General features: G+C 42.1%; 1 pseudogene; it reads left to right on the top strand.

Annotated features, from left to right (window-relative positions):
* Positions 1 to 6,408: 6,408 nt before the first annotated feature.
* Positions 6,409 to 15,411, top strand: LOC141282436 (E3 SUMO-protein ligase ZBED1-like; annotated as a pseudogene).
* The last annotated feature ends 7,504 nt before the right edge of the window (positions 15,412 to 22,915 follow it).

Below are 22,915 nucleotides of genomic sequence, written 5' to 3'. Positions count from 1 at the left end.
GTGCCGGGCAATGCACATTTCAGACAACACGTGAGGGGCGATGTGCTGCTGAGTCCAACCAAAGGCTTCATGGAAAGGCATCAGGTGCTTGTGGCGAGGATCGTAGTCGAGGCCCAGTCAGATAATCAGATTCCCATCAGGCTTTATAACCCCGGCCCTGCGAATGTGAAGGTAAAAAAGGGAGTCGTTGCTGGTGTTCTACAGCCAGCAGAGGTAATGCAGGCTACCACCTCATCAGTGTCGCCTGCAGGCCTTCTCCGCACGACTGTCCCGAGTCATTTACAGTCGCTTTATGCAGAGAGCACAACAGATCTGAAGGGGACAGAACAGCACGATCTGGCGGAGCTTCTCATCGCCTATGGTGATGTTTTCTCCTGTGGGCCAACAGACCTTGGTCATACAAACGTGGTCCAGCACGACATTCAGACCCGGCCGGGTCCACCTATAAAACAGCCCTCTCGTAGAATGGCGTTTGAGAAGCAGAGAGATGCTGACCGACAGATTCAGCAGAATCTTGATGCTGGTGTAGCCTCTCCTAGCAACAGCAGCTGGGCTTCACCAATCGTAATGGTGCAAAAGAAAGACCAAACATATCGGCTATGTGTGGACTATCGAGCTCTAAACGAGCGCACAATTAAAGACGCCTACCCACTCCCACGAATTCAGGACACGCTGGACACATTATCAACAGCAAAATGGTTCAGCACCCTGGATTTAACGTCAGGTTATTGGCAGGTGGAGCTAACTCCAGAGGCTAAGCGAGTCGCTGCATTCTGTAGCAGGAAGGGACTATTTGAATGGAACGTCATGCCCTTTGGGCTTTGCAACGCCCCAGCGACGTTTCAACGCCTAATGGATCGTGTCCTAGCTGGAATGCAGTGGGAAACATGCTTAGTCTATCTGGATGATATTATAGTGTTGGGAAGGGATGTGAAGGAAATGCTCCAACGGCTGGCGCAGGTTTTTGAAAGGCTACGCCAAGCTAACTTAAAACTCAAACCTTCCAAGTGTTGTCTCTTCCGCCGCCAAGTAGCCTACCTAGGACACATCGTTTCAGAGCAGGGCATTGCCACCGATCCACAGAAGGTACAGAAAATTAAAGAATGGCCACAACCCACAGGGGTCAATGAGGTTCGACAGTTTGTAGGTCTTGCATCATATTACAGACGATTTGTTAAAGACTTTGCAACAATCGCTAAACCCCTTCACAACCTCCTAAAGAAAAATGCCAGGTTTCACTGGGCCTCTGAACACCAAAAAGCTTTTGACAGGCTTAAAGAGCTACTCACCACTGCTCCTGTGTTGAGCTACCCCATGGATAGCGGTGACTTAATTCTTGACACTGATGCCAGCAACTTTGGAATTGGGGCGGTGCTATCTCAACTCCAGCATGGAGAAGAGCGGGTGCTAGCATACGGTAGCCGAAGTTTAACACCAACAGAGAGAAATTATTGCACCACCAGGAGAGAGCTTTTGGCTGTTGTGGAGTTCACATCACGTTTTCGCCAGTACCTTCTCGGCAGACCTTTTGTCGTACGCACAGACCATAGCAGCCTACAGTGGCTTATGAGAATGAAAGAACCAGAGGGGCAATTAGCACGGTGGCTAGAGAAGCTGGGAGAATACGACTTTAAGGTGGTGCATCGTCCTGGGCGCCATCACGAGAATGCAGACGTGCTGTCGAGAAGGCCTTGCCGCTCAACCTGCCCTTGCAATCTAAAAGAGCCCTATTCTGTTAATCCACCGCTCTGCCACCAGGCCGTGCAATGCAACTTGGGCAGTAGCCCTGAAGACCATACACCTGTATCCTCGACCCCGCAGTTTTGTCCAGTGGGGGTAATACAACCCATCAGTACCGTCGGTGCCGCTCTGTCTTTCGGGTGGACTCCTGAAGAGTTGCGCTCTGCCCAGGCTACTGATGCAGACCTAGCACCTATTAAAAGGTGGATGGAGGAAGGAGAAGAACGCCCCTCCTGGGAAAAGGTGTCGCCCTATGGACCAGCGACAAAAGCATACTGGAGCCAGTGGAAACGACTGTATCTAAAAGATAATATCCTAGTACGCCGGTTCTATCTCATGGAAGGCCCTGAATTCTATCCGCAAATCATTTTGCCACGAGTTTTTCATAAAAATGTCATGCACCATATGCACGATGGACCTGTGGGCGGACATTTTGGAGTGGAACGAACACTGTCCAGGTTACAGACCAGATACTACTGGTATAAGATGCGGGAAGATGTGACGCTCTGGTGTCGAACCTGCACCAGTTGTGCAGCCAAAGCTCGACCAACAAAAAAACCTCAAGCACCAATGGGCACAGTAAGAGTGGGGGCTCCCATGGAAAGGATCGCTGCTGATCTGATGGGTCCTATGAATGAGACGGAGCGTTTTAACCGTTACATTCTTGTTGTACAGGATTATTTCACCAAGTGGGTGGAAGCCTACCCCCTTCCTGATGACCGGGCTGTCACTGTAGCCGAAACCATAGTGGCAGAATGGGTGTGTCGCTATGGAGCACCAATGACACTGCATAGTGACCAAGGGTCTAACTTTGAGTCTGAGGTTTTTCAAGCTATGTGCAACTTGCTGGAAATTGAAAAGACGCGGACGACACCTTTTCGCCCGCAATCTGACGGGCAAGTCGAACGGTTTAATGCCACCCTTCAAAAGATCCTGGCTACTACTTCGGAACGTTGTCACTGGGAATGGGATCTCATGATTCCCTATGCCATGATGGCTTACCGAGCTACTCGCCACAGTGCAACGGGGTTTACACCAAACATGATGCTCTTTGGTCGAGAGTTAACAGAACCCATTGACCTTGTAGCAGGAATGCCCCCAAATGAAGTCTCTGGTCAGACGCCCCCTCAATATGTTGCCCATCTGAAGGAAAGGCTGGAGCTGGCACACCAAATTGCCAGAGATGCACTGGGTCACTCTGTGGAGCGTGCTAAAAAGCAGTATGATAAGACAGCTGCCAGGACACAATATAAGATTGGTGATGCTGTGTGGTACCTTATAAAGGGAACTAAACGAGTGAAGAACAGGATCAGAAAGTTTCTTCCATCATATGAGGGTCCTTACTTCGTCCTGGGGCACCTGGACGATCTGGTGTACCGGATTCAGAAAAGTCCAAAAGCCAAAGTGAAAGTTGTCCATCATGATAAGCTCAAACCATACCATTCCCGGCAGCCACTGGAGAACAGCTGGGTGTTCAAAGACTCAGAATACTGGCAGCCTCTAGAAGTTTCCCCTCCCAGTTTGGAAAATGATCCCAACAGTCTTGACCTGAACCTAAACAGTCTCTTCTCTGGGGAACTTTTGGACAGCAGTAGCCAGGATGAAACATTCACTCTTGATAAAACCTGTTGTCTGCCGACAACAACACCTGAGATTGAGGATGTTCAGTGCAGTGGGGGTAGCATGGTGCCACAAATTATAACAGGGACTGTTTACGGCCAAGCGGGGGGAAGGCCGCAACGAATTAAGAGACCACCAAAGCGGCTTGGTGAATGGACTAACTGAGCTAAATAATTGAAAAGAAAGGAAAGATACTCTTTGTTTACAATGCACAGTTCTATTGTTAAAAAAAAAAAAAGACTGAAGCATATGAATGTTGTTCAAACAAACCTGTCAAATGTTGAATGTGTTCTTATGTTACCCGGGTGGTTCTAGTTGTTATGTACTAATCTAAGAGAATAAGCTGAATTTGTAAACTTGCACTATTTTCTTGGTATACGTTGCAGTGACTTTCATGCATTGTATTGTTGTTGACTCTTTTTTTTTCAGGTAAATACACACCTAAAGAACCAGAGCTTCTTCCTCATGGAATTAAAAGCACTGTACCCACAGCGGATTAATGCACTTTAAAATGGACTGTGTAAAAGGGACTTTGTTTTTGCGCCCCCCCCCAGAAGGCACCATGCTAACTCCCCACCTTATGGACTGTTTGCCCACCTTGTTGGGTTTAATTGTTTTTCAAAAGGAAAAGAAAAATTTCAATATGGAGTTCGTGGAATATATGCTTCATATAAGGAATTATACTTATAAGGACTAAAGGGGGAAGATAATGTGTTGAATGCATTTCTACCTGTTATTTGCACTGTGAAACTGTTATAAAAATGTTCTTGTGAAAATGCAATGTTTGTGTAAGCCAGTCATGTAGTGGTACTGGAGTGGTGTTAAAATTTAATCACCATCCAGAGTGGGGGTAGTGTTACGGGAAAATGGTATTGTCTCTTTAAGAATGTGGGGCTTGTAGTGCAGACCGTGCTGAACTCTGGGTAATGTAGTCGGGGAGCGCTGTGTTCGCATGTGCGTTGTTGATAGTGATACACAGAGGGAAAATACGAGCTGTTTTCATGCTTATTTCAATTTTATTTGCAAGTTTTGCCCTGCCACCCGGGTGTTCAGATGATGTTAACCTGATAAGAAAACGATGGAGACTTTTTCGTTGGAAATAAAAAAAATGTGCTTCGGAACAACGTTGTCTGCTCATCACTGCGTGTAAACAAACCCGAGTGAACTGTTACAACTACCGTCACGATAGCCGAGGCGGATGATAAAAAGGCAACAAAATGCATTTAGGGAAATTTACATTTAAATGATAATTTTGCTACAGTTTTTGCTTGACAATGTGAAACACATTATATCAGTTCGGGCAATACATTTCCATTTCAATTTTGCAACTTCTATAGCATTAAAATATGTATTTAAAACAGGGCTGTAGAAAATGGAAAATGTAAATTAAAGTATTACATTTTCATTTCTATTTTGCACCAAGGATTGCACATACATGCATGGAAAATGTAAACTTAAATACAGAAATGCATTGTGATTTTACATATTGCATTGTCATATTGCATATTACATTCTTAATTGAATTATGCTACCCATATGCTTCCATAAACACGAGGACGAACTTGCAATGCACACTACATTAAAACTACAATGAAATATCCGAACTATACGTAAGTAGCTATGTAACGTTTTTTTTTTAAGAAAATACAGTTTAGATCAAAACATAGAAAAGCAATATGCTATAAATATAAGGAAAAGTAAATGACAGCATGAAAATTATAAAAAAAATACATGTTAGTTTACTGTAGCCTATATTCTACATTTTAAAAAAATAATGTAGGCCTACATTTATAATCATCATGGGCGCCCCCTGCCGCCACAGCTGAAAAAAAATCCTAGAGGAAACACTGTAGTGAATGAAAAGCGCTCTGCTCTTGACCCCTAAAATGTTGATCAACTTGTTTTCCTGACCAATAATTTGTAATGGCCCTATTCTTTTTGCGCATTTCATTATGCCTGCCTAGTGCCGCCTAAGTGTCGGTTACGTTTAATAAAAAAATGCACAGCATGTTCTCAACTTCAAGTAAGTCTATTTAAAGTTTCATTTTTGAAGAGTTGTTTGAAATGGATCGAATCATTATTTAAAATAATTTTTGAATTGCCTAAATCATAAAAGCAGCCGGTTGAAGCCCGCAGTAATTTTTTTCATTTATGGCAGCAGTCCACTCTGCATATTTTTTTAGAGAATGTTGCACTACTGTTGCTGTTTTTTATTCTGCACGAAACTTAATGACAATGAATAAGAAATATTGCTGACTTGTGCGTTTCAGGCGCTCTCTTTACATTTGTCTGTTATTTGGCGTTGAAAATGGAAACGTCTTTTTTAGACATGGAAAATCGATTTTGCAATCGATTCAATGAACACTTATATATTAAAAATCGAAAATGATTTTTTCACAAATGTGACAGCCCTAGTTCAAAGTCATTTATATTTACATGTTTACATTCATGCAGTGCAGGCAACCCTGTATTAAAGTTATTTACACTATATTTAAATACATTACTGCATTGCAGATGTGTGAAGTCATTTATATTTACATGTTTACATTCATGTAGTGCAGGCAACCCTGTATTAAAGTTATTTACACTATATTTAAATACATTACTGCATTGCAAATGTGTGAAGTCATTTATATTTGCATGTTTACATTCATGTAGTGCAGGCAACCCTGTATTAAAGTTATTTACACTATATTTAAATACATTACTGCATTGCAAATGTTCAAAGTCATTTACATTATATGTTTACATTCGTGCAGTGCAGGCAACACTGTATTAAAGTTATTTACAGTATATTTAAATTAGGGGTGGGCCGTTATCGGCGTTAACGTGCTGCTTTAACGTGAGACTCCTATCGCGCGATAACAAAAGTATCGCCGTTAATCTATTCTCGAAATTGGGTTGGGAGCTGGGTCTATATTACGCAAGCTATGATGAGTTTCACCTTGATATTTTAGCGCGGATGTATACTTAGCCGAATTGCACTCTAGGGGGCGAGAATGAGTCTTCGAACCTGTGTGTATGCCTCATCAAACGTGACGTGCAAACATGGATGCAGCAACGAAGCCGCCGGGTTTGCTTCAGGGAAAATTTATTTTTAAAAAGCTTCCCAATGGAAACTTCGACATAACTAAGGTTGTTTGCACATTGTGCAATGTGGAATTAGTTTACTGTAGGAGTTCTTCCAGTCTCAAGTACCACCTAAACGCAAAGCATCCCTTTGCTAATGTGGACGATGCCGGGCCAAGCACTGATGTAGCGCAGGTGAAGAGTCGACGTCGTCAAACTACCATGTTTAAGTGCAACCGTGGCAAGCTCGTAAGCGCAGCTCTTTCAGCCAAGCTAACCACTCTCCTCGCTCAGTGGATTGCCACCAGCTGCAGACCCATAAGCGTGGTTGAAGATGATGGGCTCGAGGCGACCACAGGTGACCCATCTTACAAACTACCTGTGAGGCGAACTATTATTAGGAGAATTCATGACCAGCACGCCGCAGAGAAAGCCGCAAAAGATGAAAAGATTGTAGAGGCGAGGTGTGTAGCATTGACTGGCGACCATTGGACATCGGTTAACAACGACAACTACCTCGGTGTTACTGTACACCTCATCGATGCCAGCTGGGAACTTCACTCCTTCGCTTTAGGTAGGCGACGCTATTTAATTTTAAATTAGATAATTTAATTATTTAGCCTATTAATTACCACGACACCACAAATTACCACAACATTATGTTTGCATCTTGATGCTTGCTAGTTGTTTACTACTAGCAGTGAACTTATTCTGATCTACTTTGTCCGTTAGGTGTGATGAAAACAGAGGAGCGTCACTTTGCAGAAGCATGTGCCAGGCAGTTTCTAGATGTCGCTAATCAGTAGGGGATAGCTGACAAAATCAGCACTATTGGAACAGACAGTGCTCCTAATATGGTGGCAGCAGGGAGGATACTGCCATTCGAGCATTTTCCCTGTGTTGCGCATGTTGTAAAGAGAGCTATTGTAATGTCACTTCGGGAAGGTGGTTTTGATGGTGTACTTGCTAAGTGCTGTAAAGTGGTCGGACATTTCAAACATAGTCCGGCCAACACAGACGAGCTGAATGTCCAGCAAGCCTCCCTTGGACAAGTTCAGGAGCCACTCGTGCAAGATGTTCCAACACGGTGGAATTCCACCCTCGAGATGATCAAATCGAGATGACCCTCCCAACAGATGCTGAATATGAGAAGTTGACAAACCTAGAGAAACTGCTGGAGCCATGCAGGTATGGTCTACAAAGATAGCGTGTTCATGAATTGGCATACAAGTTCTTTTAAATGTCAGGTTGTATTTAAGAAACACGTGTATGGAAGAAAAATAATGACAAAAGTTTTTGAATTAAAATAGCCTGTTGAATTGTACTACCTGAAAAAAAATGCATTGTATTAACCATACTTGAATTTTAATGCATTGTATTTTTATGTTTTTGAATTAAAACAGCCTGTTGAATTGTACTACCTGAAAAAAAAATGCATTGTATTAACCATACTTGAATTTTAATGCATAGTATTTTTATGTTTTTGAATTAAAATAGCCTGTTGAATTGTACTACCTGAAAAAAAATGCATTGTATTAACCATACTTGAATTTTAATGCAATGTATTTTTAGGTTTTGCATTTTTAAGAGCTGAAATTCAACATGCGTGTATATTTTCTGTATTAAAAATTCAATAGTCCACATTCACCTTTTAGATTTCACTTTAAATATTCGGTCTGTTTAAAAATACAACGTAAAATATTCAGCAGGCAATTTTCAGTCCATTTACATTCAAGTCCAAAAATTCAAGTCCAAAAATTCAGTCGTACAGATTTCAACATTTAACATCCGGGAACTGCAGGAAAAGCAGTAGAGTACCGAGTATAATCTCATCGGCTGTTAATCGATCTGACCAGCAGGTGGTGCACGTGTTCGCCAAGACTTTGTACATGTAAGATGATTTATCCACTGTAGCAGTGATGAATGTTGGCTTTTATGTTCAGTTTTAGTAAAACAACTGTAATACACTCATACAGAGAGTGTATTGTTTGGTTATGTTATTGACAGGATACTAAACGGTTTTTAAATGCCATATAAATTAAATAGAGCCTGCTATTGGCTTCGTTTCTCAAAAGCTAAGTTGATTGTAGATTTTATTGGTGGCAATCTACCTTCTTCTTATGCCTACGAGAAACGAACACGGTTTTGTAATTCGTCATCTCATTTTATAAACCATACTCAGATTATTAAACTGTTCAATTTACAAATCGTGCACGCGGATTAATAAACCATACGCACAATTAAACAATCTGTGCTCTCAGATTTGCAATCCGTATCCACAAATTCTTAAACAATTAATAAATAGTGCACACGCTTTAGCAATGGTATTGCAAACTGAGTCCACTAACGCAGAGGTCCCCAACCACCGGGTAGTGGACAAGTTGCCACCTGTCGCAAGAACATCCTGAAAAAATGTGTATAATAGCTACGTTATAGTTTAATCAGATGTTTTGTCCTTTACGAGCCAACTTCAAATAACACATCAATCCACTTCTATACAGGGTCGCGCTCCCTCTTTTTCTTTGTCTCTCTCTCTCTCAATTTTAATTTTCAATTTAAAGAATTTTATTGGCATGATTGTGTCACTTACAATATTGCCAAAGCATTATACATAAAACGAGAAACATACAATAACACAATATTAACAAACATTAAGGTGCAATTAAGCTAAGGTGCTGTGTGATGGATGAAGTAGGCTACTACTGCAAAATAAAATAGAATCAGAGTATATTTACAATATAAAGTAGACTTTGAAATATAAACATATGAAGTATACAAGTGTACATTTATGGAGGCACATGGGAGGTAAAATAAAAGTACTGTACAAGATCAGGGCTGTAGATTATTTCTGATGGTGTGTAACTGGTAAATGAATTTAGCAGCAGCTGATGGGTGTCTGTCTTCCCCCAGTAACATCTTCATTTGATCTGAATCTGAAGAGTTATGAAACTCTGGTATGAGCTTTGAGATTTTGTCAAAGTGTTTTTCTCTAAGCTCTTTATATTTACCACAGTAAAGGAGAAAGTGTGTCTCTGTCTCGATCTCGTCACTGTCACAATGGACACAGATTCGCTCTTCTTTTGGGAGCCATGTTTGTCTATGTCGGCCTTTCTCTATTGCCAGACTGTGATCACTGAGTCTGTATTTAGTGAGGATTCGTCTCTGCTTTACATCTCTAACTGTAGAGAGATAATCTGACAGACTGTATTTTCTGTTAAGTGCCCGATAACATTCTAGTTTACTTTGGTTTTTACTTTCATTATCCCAATGATCCAAATATAAAGTTTGACTTTCTTTAATGATTTGGTTTATTGTGATTTGTTTGCGTTCATTAGTGCTGGTCTGGAGTTTTAGAGCCAGTTGACAGATGGGACTGGTTTTAGGTCTCTTTTCTTGGGTTTTAAGGGCTTCATATTGAAGTGTGTTCGGGGGACTTGAGTTTAAGTGTGACCAGAATTTAAGGGAGCGTTTTTGGATGTGTATAATTAGGGGATATCTGCCTAATTCAGCCCTGCACGCATTAGTAGGTGTTCTTCTCTGAACTCTTAATAAAATTTTTCTACAGAATTCAGCATGCAGGGATTCCATTGGATATTTGTCCCATTTGGAGTAATCTGTTAGGCATTGTGGACCCCAAACCTCACAACCATATAGAGCTATGGGCATTATTACACTATCAAATATTTTACACCAAACTCTCTCTCTCTCTTTCTCTCTCTCTCTCTCTCTACCAGCGCCTCGGCGATCACATTGCTGTCATTAGAGTTCAAGCATACAGTACTTCTAAAACACAATAGATCAAAGAATTGCAAAGGTATGACTTTATGAATAAATGAAGACGTTCATTTGATATCGAAAATGAAACTAATTGCAGGCTTTTGAAAAACTTAAAAAATTACCCTTAAACTCTTAATTAATTATACTTAAACTCTTTTACTGCAGTAATATCCTTCTGTTCTGTTACTTGAACTTGGGGCTCGAGCCAGACCAAGATTCGAGCTGCCTTCGAGAACAGCAAGCCAAGTTCGTTTACCATTATTTATTAAGACTAAATGGGCAGGCAAACTCGTGAAAAAATTAAAGTAAAGAACAGTGGCGGATGCAAAACGTGACATATGGGTGGGCATGGATTAAGTCCGGGTGGGGCTGAATCTATGGGTGTCACTTTTGAATCAGTGGCGGATGCAGAACGTGACATATGGGTGGGCATGGATTAAGTCCGGGTGGACCTGAATCTATGGGTGTCACTTTTGAATAAGAAACTATAACAAGTCTATAAAATTCGTCAAAACTTCAGGAATCGTAAGCAAGCGTATTGATGAGAACACTAATTTAACAGCATACACACACACCCGAACTGCACCTCACATTTTTGACATTATTGATATACTTTAAATTGTAATGCAACATGACATTAATTAAGCCTTTTTGGTAAAACAAATTATTGGGCTGTCATATAGCCTACAAAAAAAGAACCTGCACACAGTGACAAGAAATATAAATGAACACAAAAAACTTAATACTTTTTAAAATAGCCTATTAAAACTGTTTAAATAAATTAAGCTATCAAATGCTTAAAATGAAGCTTCACTCTGAGCGAACACATACCTTGACGAAGGCTATTTGCCGATACGTTGGTTATAATAAATAATTTTTGCAAGTGAGTGTGCAGTCACTATTTTGTGTTATAAAATGAAGCTTCTAACATCATATTCTCTTCATACAAATCACTAAAAATATATTTTCGTTTTCACATATTTAAGTTAACTTACTAAATAAATAAAGAAAAAGGGAATTGATAGAATAAAGTTTGACTCTGAGGTTAAACGAAATGACAAATAAATAAACATTTAATATACTTTTTGATGACCATAAGAGCAAGCGGGTAGCCTACTCGTAAAGAGCGGAGCCGAGGAGCGCGCATATCAGACGTGAACACGAAAGGAATAATGGGTTTAGTTATGCTTTCACTTCATTTCCTGACAGTTTCACTTGTGGTGGATAGGGTTAGGTTAGGGTTAGTGGGGATAGTAATAACTAACAAGATGACACCGAATTACATAAAATACAATTACCTAACTAAATCTGAGAGAATGCAAACCCATTACAATATTTTTTCCTCCGCCCGACGGGCAGGGCGCAGATACATTTTTGTAGCCCGACAGGAATTCGCCATAGCCCCGGGACGTCGGGGTAGCGATTTTGCGAGCCCTGCATAGGTTTGTTTTGTAGAAAGACTTTCTTTACAGTGAATTTCGTTTTGTATAAATTGTATCTTAATATTAATCGATGTTTAATCAAACAATTGCCTCTATTTAATAAATAAGAAGCAAACCAAGAACGTCTGTGGTGTGGATTATAGTGAACCCACTATATTTCCGCAGCCTATTCTTTCTGCTTTTAATAGGCCTACATTTCTTAAATTAATATCTCAATTACACAGTAGGCTTAGGTTGTTGTGATAGGCTATTTGTTGCTTAAAAGCAATAGGCTATATTGTATAAAGTGTAGCAATAAACGTGGCGTGACTTATAGTGCTGATTTAGAGAGCTGGTAGGCTATATCAAACAACATCACTGTGATCAGATGCTTTCTTTCTATTTTTTACCCCACTGTCATAGTTGTTGTGTGTTCATGTTATTGAGAAGAAAGCGCGCAGCACATATTTATAACGTGTTGTTATTCAAAATACGTTTTCCACTTGCTTGCAAAAAAAGTTCTCGGGAATATTTTTCTCATTATAGAACTATAATGTAACGCAACATTCAACTTCTTTATAATAATTTTTAAATAGTTATCAGGCTTACTTATAATTTTAATGTTTTTAACATAAATGCAATAGATAAAATACACCATATGAAGTAGTATCCATGTCTAACTATACAGAGTAGTATTTTTTTACATTTCTGATTGGGCGGGCCAGCTGTCAATGTAAATAACTTTCCAGTTAGGAAAGTACAAGCTTTACATGGTATAAACTTCATTAATTCCTGAAAGCAGGAATAAAAGCATGGAAGCAATTTCTAAAATGAGGGTGGGGCTACAAATCCGTTAGTGCAGGGGTCCCCAACCTTAAAAAAATTCGCAACCGGGGGGGGGGGGGGGTGTTGTTCGGGAGACGGTTGTAGGGTCGCTAAGTTGCTGTTAGAAGTTCTGAAAACCCTCCTTTGCGAAATGTGTAACAAAGTAAAGAACAAAAAACCATGCCTTTGGGAACATTAATAATTGCTTTATTTATAGAATATTTTCTATAGATGTGTAAAACCATATTTTGGCGGATTGTGTTTCTTTACTTTAATTTTTTCACGAGTTTGCCTGCCCATTTAGTCTTAATAAATAACGGTAAACGAACTTGGCTTGCTGTTCTCGAAGGCAGCTCGAATCTTGGTCTGGCTCGAGCCCCAAGTTCAAGTAACAGAACAGAAGGATAATGTGCAGTGAAGGAGGAGATGAGGAGGAGAGATGCCAGAAGAATTGCGGTTGGGCGCGGAGGCACGGGACTCGCGTTTATGCTTTTTGATGTTTGACACATGACTGTTTAGGTTCCTTTCAAACTTACATTAAAAGTGTATCTGTTAAAATATTATTTCTGCAGTAAAAGAGTTTAAGTATAATTAATTTAGAGTTTAAGGGTAATTTTTTAAGTTTTTCAAAAGCCTGCAATTAGTTTCATTTGCGATATCAAATGAACGTCTTCACTTATTCATAAAGTCATACCTTTGCAATTCTTTGATCGATTGTGTTTTAGAAGTACTGTATGCTTCAACTCTAATGACAGCAATGTGATCGCCGATGCGCTGGTAGAGAGAGAGAGAGAAACAAAAAAAAAGAGGGAGCGCGACCCTGTATAGAAGTGGATTGATATGTTATTTGAAGTTGGCTCGTAAAGGACAAAACACCTGATTAAACTATAACGTAGCTATTATACACATTTTTTCAGGATGTTCTTGTGACCGGTGGCAACTTGTCCACGACCCGGTGGTTGGGGACCTCTGCGTTAGTGGACTCAGTTTGCAAAACCATTGCGAAAGCGTGTGCACTGTTTATTAATTGTTTATGAATTTGTGGATACGGATTGCAAATCTGAGAGCACAGATTGTTTAATTGTGCGTATGGTTTATTAATCCGCGCGCACGATTTGTAAATTGAACAGTTTAATAATCTGAGTATGGTTTATAAAATGAGGTGACGAATTACAAAACCGTGTTCGTTTCTCGTAGGCATAAGAAGAAGGTAGATTGCCACCAATAAAATCTACAATCAACTTAGCTTTTGAGAAACGAAGCCAATAGCAGGCTCTATTTAATTTATATATTAAAAACCGTTTAGTATCCTGTCAATAACATAACCAAACAATACACTCTCTGTATAAGTGTATTACAGTTGTTTTACTAAAACTGAACATAAAAGCCAACATACATCACTGCTGCAGTGGATAAATCATCTTACATGTACAAAGTCTTGGCGAACACGTGCACCACCTGCTGGTCAGATCGATTAACAGCCGATGAGATTATACTCGGTACTCTACTGCTTTTCCTGCAGTTCCCGGATGTTAAATGTTGAAATCTGTACGACTGAATTTTTAGACGCGAATTTTTGGACGCGAATTTAAATGGACTGAAAATTGCCTGCTGAATATTTTACGTTGTAGTTTTAAACAGACCGAATATTTTAAAGTGAAATCTAAAAGGTGAATGTGGACTTTTGAATTTTTAATACAGAAAATATACACGCATGTTGAATTTCAGCCCTTAAAAATGCAAAACCTAAAAATACAATGCATTAAAATTCAAGCACGGTTAATACAATGCATTTTTTTCAGGTAGTACAATTCAACAGGCTGTTTAATTTCAAAAACATAAAAATACAATGCATTAAAATTCAAGTATGGTTAACACATTGCTTTTTTTCAGGTAGTACAATTCAACAGGCTATTTTAATTCAAAAACTTTTGTCATTATTTTTCTTCCATACACGTGCCCTTAAATTTAATGTGATTAAGAACTTTAAAAATGTGTAATCTGAGTTAAATGAATCAGTCACTAATTATTTATTGCTGTGTGTGTGTGTGTGTGTGTGTGTGTGTGTGTGTGTGTGTGTGTGTGTGTGTGTGTGTCTGTCTGTCTGTTTGCTGTCTGTCTGTCTGTCTATCTAGGTACATCACTGAGCTCCTTGGTGGGGATAAGTATGTATCCTGCTCTGTGGTTCTTCCTGCCCTGTCCTACCTCCAGCACACAATGAAGATCTCAGACGATGATCCTGCCTATATTGTGCGATTTAAGGCTGCCTTTACCAAGGACCTCAACCAGCGGAGGGAGAAAATAAACCTGGAATGGCTTAAGGTATGTCAGACTGACCAGAAGATAACTGCATTGTTTGACCATTATAGATTGTCAAGCCAGTAGATCGGTCAATGAATAGATTAATTAATCATAAAGAAATATGGAGGTTGGATTTGGAAAGTGAAATTTTCATCAATACAATAATAATTTTTATTCATAAAAGGTGGCGACTGCTCTAGATCCATGATTTAAGGACCTCAAGTGCTTGCCCAGAGCAGAGAGGGAGCCAGTGTGGGCAAAGCTAAGTGAGTTGGTGAAGGAAGAAGAACCTGCTTTGCAGCCACTCAGGGAGGAGAACCCTGAGCCACCCAAGAAGAAAACCGCCCTGCTACTGATAGGATCAGACTCAGAATCAGATGAGGAGACACCAGAAGACAGTACTGTGGAGAGGTACAAGGTAGAGCCCAGTGCCAGTCTAGATGAGTGTCCACTGAAGTGATGGTCGGAGCACACTGCTGTCTATGGTAAGATGGCCCACACTGCCCGTAAATACTTGGGGACTCCTGCCACAACTGTCCCGTGCGAGAGACTTTTTTCTTTAGCAGGCCATATTGTGCAGAAGAGGAGATCTAGTTTGTCACCAGAAAATGTGAACAAGCTGGTCTGCCTGAGTGACTGGTGGAAAAAGGAGAAATAGAGCTTGACTGATTGACACAAAGCTACTGACTGTAAACAGTTCATCATGACCTCGTATGTAGGCCTACTGTTCAAAATTCATGTTAAACTGAATAAACAGTTAGTAAACACAAGTACATCTTATTGAACATGATTTATTTTCATCTTGAGAAACCCATTCTCAAAGACTTACTTTTAGTCATTATTTGGGTATCACACATATTCTGAATGCCTTTTGCGGAATTCAAATGAGCCATTTTAATCTAGATTAATCTAGATTAATTTCAAGATTACAGTGAGATTAATCTAGATTAAAAAAATTAATCTATGCCCACCTCTAATTTAAATACATTACTGCATTGCAAATGTGTGAAGTAATTTATATTTCCATGTTTACATTCATGCAGTGCAGGCAACACTGAATGAAAGTAATTAACAGTATATTTAAATACATTACTGCATTGCAAATGTGTAAAGTCCTTTATATTTACATTCCTGTAGTGCAGGCAACAATGAATAAAAGTTGATTATATACATGTCAATATTATACCTGAACAAAACTAAATGCAATACTTGGTTCACTGGATAAGGCTCCTTTCTCAGCCAGCGACACACTTTAAGGGACAATAGCACGATCAAATCATCACTTTTAAAATGACTGCAGATCCTTGTATGAGATGTGATGTTAAATCCCTCACGTCGAATGTTGTGAATCCATGTTTTCATCCACAAAAACATTTGGAAACTCATACAGAGTTGAACTTTGAGGAGTCCTCACATAACTGGCCACAGCAATGTTCAGCTTAATTACTTTCTTTCTGCTGTAGATATTTAAACTTTCTGGAAGCCATTACTATAATGGTTAACTATATAATGCTATAAATATATTTTAGTTATAAATCGCTCTCAAATGAATTATATAAAAGCATTTTGCTGCTAGTACACTCAGATACGAAATGCGCTGGAAGATTCTTCCGGAAATACGTCAGGAGAACCAGATTGCGCAAAAGGTGTGCATTGCTGAGCTCTTTGAGTGCTGCGCTCTTGGCAGGTTATGATTGGTTGAATGGTAAGCTTGCAACTGATTGGCTAAAGAGTATGAGTGACCCACATTGGAGAAGCGCTGCCACCAAAGTCTCAAAATACACACACACGAATTCAAAGCAATTCACACACAAAACAGACAATTCGTACATTCACAGTCATGATAAACTCAAAATGTAAAACTTTTCGTACACAGTTCTACATTTGTGAATAGTTTTTTTTTCGTTTGTGAAACGTATTTTATGAATATGTATTTTTATATTGTGTATGTACATCGTTTTTTTGCGAATATATATATTTTTGTGTATGTGAATTAGATTCCATGCATGTGAAATTGTCTACGTATGTGTGAATCATGTTTTTTGCGTGAATTATTAATGAGATTAATCTATCTCGATACGGTTTCGGGTTTTTTATGGTCTGACTAGTTGCTAAACTCTTGAACAAATGCCTCATCGAAAATAACAAATGTTTTGGTTGCCTATAATCTATGTCTTGTTTTTTTTTGCTTGTTATATAAATAAACTACGTTTAAAGAACTTTGTTGTTATTTATTCTTAGCGGAGTTTACCGGAAGTTACGTGCGGACCACGACAGCCGCTTGTTTATGTTGTTACTGCTGAAACCGTCTATACCTCAATGTCACAAAACCTGTTGGCAATGAAAAAGGATCATTCAGTTTTTTAAGACTTTCAGTTTATGGGGACACTTCCTGTGGATTTCTGTCATTATAATCAATTTCTTAGTTCTGAGTATGTTTATATGTGTTTTTAGATTTATAAATTAGGTCCCTAATGTTCAAAATGAAAAACTTTATTGTTTGTTTAGAAAGATTCGCTCATTTTGAATGTCATGGGGCATGGGTATGCCTGTCACGGTAGGATAAGTCCATCGTGACTTTCTGTGTTGTGTTGTCGTATGACTGGAGTATGCGTGTGTGTGTCTGATCACTAATGATCTGAGTGAATGCAGGTGCGCGTGATTGCTTTGCTCCAGCTGGTGATAGTTACGGAGACGGCATATATACTCACTCATTCTCTCTTCTCACTGCCAGATGATTACGCTACATGTCTCGCTTGTGTTCTCGTGTTCGTGTGTTCCTGTGGTCTCGTCTTCGCGTGGAGGTTTGCCTGTTTGTGTATCCGGTTTCATCCGTTCACCTGACTTCACCCACGAGCACCAGGATCCGTCACCGCAGCCTTTGTCTGTCCCATCAGATCATCCGTATCATCTGTGTCATTTTCATAATAAACTGTGTTTCATTTCATTCCTGCATTTGCTTCCTGTTTATTCACATACAGTCATCACAGAATCATCTGGCCCATAATGGAAGCAGCAGGTAAAGGATCCCCGGCTCGGTTTGAAGAGTTCATCTCCGCTGCTATACATCGATTCACCACCCAGGACAGCCGGATTGAGGAACTGAGCCGGGGAATGAAGGACATGACAGACAAAGTGTCCGAGCTCACCCAGGCGATCCAACAGCTGACGCTACCCACTGCGCCACCCGCACCGTCTGTTCCTCCTACACCACCCGCGAGCGCGTCCCGTCAGGAACCTAAACTATCTACGCCAGAGAAATACGCAGGTGATCCAGAATGTTGTAGACCATTTCTATCTCAATGCTCTCTCCATTTCTTTCTTCAGCCCCAGACCTACAACACGGAAGAAAGTAAAGTAGGATTTGTGTTGTCCCTCCTGACGGGAAAGGCGGCGCGTTGGGGAACAGCGGTGTGGGAGAACGGCGATCCGTGTACCCAGAGCTTCGAGGCGCTGTCAGCGATGATGAGGAAGGTCTTTGATCGATCAGCAGTTGGAAGAGATGCGGCCAGGAAATTGGCCGATCTGCGTCAGGGTACACGGACCGTCTCTGATTTTGCCATTGACTTTCGTACGCTAGCAGCGGATACGCATTGGAACGAAGAGGCGCAGTGGGACATTTTCCTGCATGGGTTAACTGGCCGCATCCAGCGTGAACTTCAGCACGGGGAGATTCCTGCCTCTCTCAATGGTCTTATCGATGCGGCTATCCGTGCGGATATTCGACTGCGGAGTATTCCAGCTTACAACGACGAAGGGGTTGTTCACGCGGTTCTGGAAAGAAGACCGCCATTGAGAGAGAGTGCGGCCGGTCCCTCCATGTCCGATCCGGAGCCCATGCAGGTGGGTCGAGCTCGGCTTTCCCGGGAGGAGAGGATTCGCCGTCGAGCACTGGGGCTTTGCCTATATTGCGGAGAGGCCGGACACCTCCTCCATCGGTGTCCGGTAAAAGGCAACGCTCGGGAGTAGTGCTGGGGTTACTTTCGGGCGGAATCTCTTCAGCAAAGACCCCATTAACATCTACCCTCCTCCCGGCGAAGCTGCGGTGGCGCAACGTACATCTCACCTGTGATGCACTACTGGACTCGGGAGCCGAGGGGAATTTAATCGATCACCACTTTGCATGTAAGCTCCAGGTTCCGTTGACAGTTCTCTCCAAACCCATTTCACCCTTCGCACTAAATGGTAGTGAATTATCTGTCATCACTCACATCACGGACCCGGTCAACATCTGTATTTCTGGCAACCATTCTGAGACTTTGCAGTTCTATGTCACTATTTCCCCTCTGGCTCCCCTTGTACTTGGACATCCTTGGCTGCTGAAACACAACCCTTCTGTCAACTGGAGATTAGGAACTATCACCGGTTGGAGTGAAGCTTGTCATAAGTCTTGTCTTGTCTCTGCTTGTATACCTGTCTCTGCGTCTGTGTTTCAGGAGGAGACGGTGGACTTAACTAACGTGCCCGCTGAGTACCATGACCTGAAGGGAGTGTTCAGTAAGTCCCGGGCCGCTTCTCTACCTCCACACCGTCCCTATGACTGTGCCATAGATTTACTGCCAGGTACGTCTCCGCCTAAAGGCAAACTTTACTCTCTTTCTGTTCCTGAGATGGAGGCCATGGAGAAATATATTTCTGATTCTCTGGCAACCGGGTTCATCCGCCCTTCTTCATCTCCAGCAGGGGCGGGGTTCTTTTTTGTTGGTAAGAAGGATGGGTCCTTGCGTCCTTGTATTGATTACCGAGGGTTGAATAACATTACGGTAAAGAATACTTATCCTTTGCCGTTAATGTCTTCGGCCTTCGAGAGGTTGCAAGGAGCATCCGTCTTCACAAAACTGGATTTACGTAATGCTTATAATTTGGTCCGCATAAGGGAGGGGGATGAATGGAAAACTGCTTTTAACACCCCTCGTGGCCATTTTGAGTACTGTGTGATGCCTTTCGGATTATCTAACTCGCCAGCGGTTTTCCAAGCACTCGTTAATGACGTGTTGCGAGACATGGTCGATCAGTTTCTGTATGTCTACCTGGATGACATACTGATTTTTTCTACGTCTCTCCAGGAACATGTGCAACACGTACGACGAGTGCTTCTTAGGTTGCTAGAGAATGGGCTTTTTGTCAAGGCGGAGAAATGCGAATTTCATGCACAGTCTGTTTCCTTCCTAGGGCACATCATTTCGACTGAGGGTGTCTGTATGGATCCGGAGAAAGTTAAGGCTGTGGTGGATTGGCCATCCCCAGAGTCTCGCAAGGCCCTGCAGAGATTTCTGGGGTTCGCCAATTTTTACCGGCGTTTTATTCGCAATTTCAGCCAACTAGCCGCACCTCTGACCGCCTTGACCTCCCCTAGCACGGCGTTCAGGTGGTCGGATGCAGCCCAGACTGCATTCACTAAACTGAAAGGCTGCTTCGTTTCAGCCCCGATTCTCGTGGCCCCTGACCGTAAACGCCAGTTCATAGTGGAGGTCGATGCGTCAGATGTGGGGGTAGGAGCCGTGTTGTCCCAACGCACATCCTCAGACGGAAAGGTGCATCCCTGCGCGTTTTACTCTCATCGCTTATCGCCTGCTGAACGTAATTATGACATTGGTAATCGGGAGTTGTTGGCTGTTAAACTAGCACTGGAAGAATGGCGTCATTGGCTTGAGGGGTCGGGTGTGCCCTTTATAGTTTACACTGATCACAAGAATCTCGAATACATCAAATCTGCTAAACGTTTGAACTCTAGGCAGGCTCGGTGGGCTTTATTTTTCGGTCGTTTCGAGTTTACATTGTCCTACCGTCCAGGTTCTAAAAACACCAAACCTGATGCTTTGTCCCGCATTTTTGAGCGTCCCGATCGTATTTCCTCGGAAAGAGACTCTTTTACCGGAGACTCTATTCATCTCCGCGCTCTCATGGGAGATCGAATCGAAGGTAACTAAAGCCTTAGAAGGGGTAACGGCCCCAGCCCGTTGCCCACCGAACCTGTTATTTGTGCCAGAGGGACTGAGATCAGAGGTACTTAAATGGAGCCATAATTCCAGTATAGCTTGCCATCCAGGGGTCAGTCGAACCAAGTTTTTGGTTAAGCAAAGATTTTGGTGGCCAGGGATGGCTCGTGACACACACGATTTTGTATTGGCTTGTTCGGTTTGCGCTGTCGGTAAGGCGTCTAATCGTCCTCCTGACGGATTACTTAGACCGCTGCCAGTCCCTTCGAGACCCTGGTCCCATATTTCGCTCGATTTCATTACCGCCCTCCCACCCTCCCAGGGTAATACGGTGATTTTAACCGTAGTGGACCGATTCTCGAAGGCGGCTCATTTTATTCCCTTGCCCAAATTACCTTCAGCCAAGGAGACAGCGGTTACTATCGTTGATCACGTATTCCGGTTACATGGCCTCCCGACAGACGTGGTCTCCGATAGGGGTCCTCAATTTATATCTAAATTTTGGCGAGAGTTCTGCAGATTGCTAGGGGCTACGGTTAGTCTGTCTTCGGGGTTTCATCCTCAGACCAATGGTCAAACCGAACGAGCCAATCAGGATGTGGAAAGAGTGTTGCGATGTTTGGCCTCCAAGAATCCTTCCTCCTGGAGCCAACAACTCTCTATGGTGGAGTACACGCACAATTCATTACCAGTGTCAGCTACGGGCCTATCTCCGTTTAAGTGTAGTTTAGGGTACCAACCACCATTATTTCCCAGTCTGGAGTCCGAGGTCGCGGTCCCCTCCGCGCACGCTTTTGTCCAGAGGTGCCGTCGCACTTGGAGTAGGGCACGTGAGGTCATACTCCAAGTGAGACAACCCACCAAGGCTAAGGCCGATCGCCACCGGTCGAAGCCTCCCGTTTACGTCGTGGGTCAAAAAGTGTGGCTTTCTACTCAGAACATTCCGATGCGTTCCGTCTCGAATAAGTTGACTCCCAAATTTATCGGCCCGTTTTCTGTTGCTAAGATCATTAACCCAGTAACAGTCCGCCTTAATCTCCCTCCTGTGTACAGACGAATTCATCCGGTTTTCCATATTTCCAAAATCAAACCCGTGTTTAAATCTCGTCTTAATCCGCCAGTCCCGGTTCCCCCCCGCCTCGTATCGTAGATGGGGAACCAACCTATTCGATTAATCGTATTCTGGACTCTAGACGGAGGGGACGCGGATTTCAGTATTTGGTGGATTGGGAAGGTTACGGTCCGGAGGAGAGAAGTTGGGTTCCTGCTCGGGACATATTGGATCACTCCCTTATTGATGAATTCCATCACAGGACTAGGAGCCCGGGGACGTCAGGTGACGCCCGTGGGGGAGGGGGTACTGTCACGGTAGGATAAGTCCATCGTGACTTTCTGTGTTGTGTTGTCGTATGACTGGAGTATGCGTGTGTGTGTCTGATCACTAATGATCTGAGTGAATGCAGGTGCGCGTGATTGCTTTGCTCCAGCTGGTGATAGTTACGGAGACGGCATATATACTCACTCATTCTCTCTTCTCACTGCCAGATGATTACGCTACATGTCTCGCTTGTGTTCTCGTGTTCGTGTGTTCCTGTGGTCTCGTCTTCGCGTGGAGGTTTGCCTGTTTGTGTATCCGGTTTCATCCGTTCACCTGACTTCACCCACGAGCACCAGGATCCGTCACCGCAGCCTTTGTCTGTCCCATCAGATCATCCGTATCATCTGTGTCATTTTCATAATAAACTGTGTTTCATTTCATTCCTGCATTTGCTTCCTGTTTATTCACATACAGTCATCACAATGCCATGGACGCTAACATACCCCCATGGGTTTTGAACTTAGCGCTGATAACAATCTGGGAGGTCCTTTTCCTCTTTATCCCGAGGAACACAATGTCCATGATTTCCAAAACCTATTTTAAATGTGGACACAGCACTCGTAGCGCTTATAGTAGCGACAAACTGTATTAACTGACAATTGTTTCCAAGGTGTTCCTGAGCCCACATTAATATCCTTTACAATTCCCACCATCACATAGAGTCCCCATAAGGCTCAGTCATTCACAACCAAGGATTACTTGCATGTGAATTAATTCTGGGGATGCCCCTTTTATTCAATCATGTTTCCAGTGAACCTGTTCACCTGTGGAATGTTCCAAACATTCCCAGTCCTGATCATGTCCCAAGTTTTTGGGAGTATGTTGCAGGCCTCAAATTCAAAATG

This window comes from Paramisgurnus dabryanus, chromosome 7 (assembly GCF_030506205.2).
Source record: "Paramisgurnus dabryanus chromosome 7, PD_genome_1.1, whole genome shotgun sequence".
NCBI lineage: Eukaryota > Metazoa > Chordata > Actinopteri > Cypriniformes > Cobitidae > Paramisgurnus > Paramisgurnus dabryanus.
This window is presented reverse-complemented; position numbering and strand designations above follow the sequence as displayed.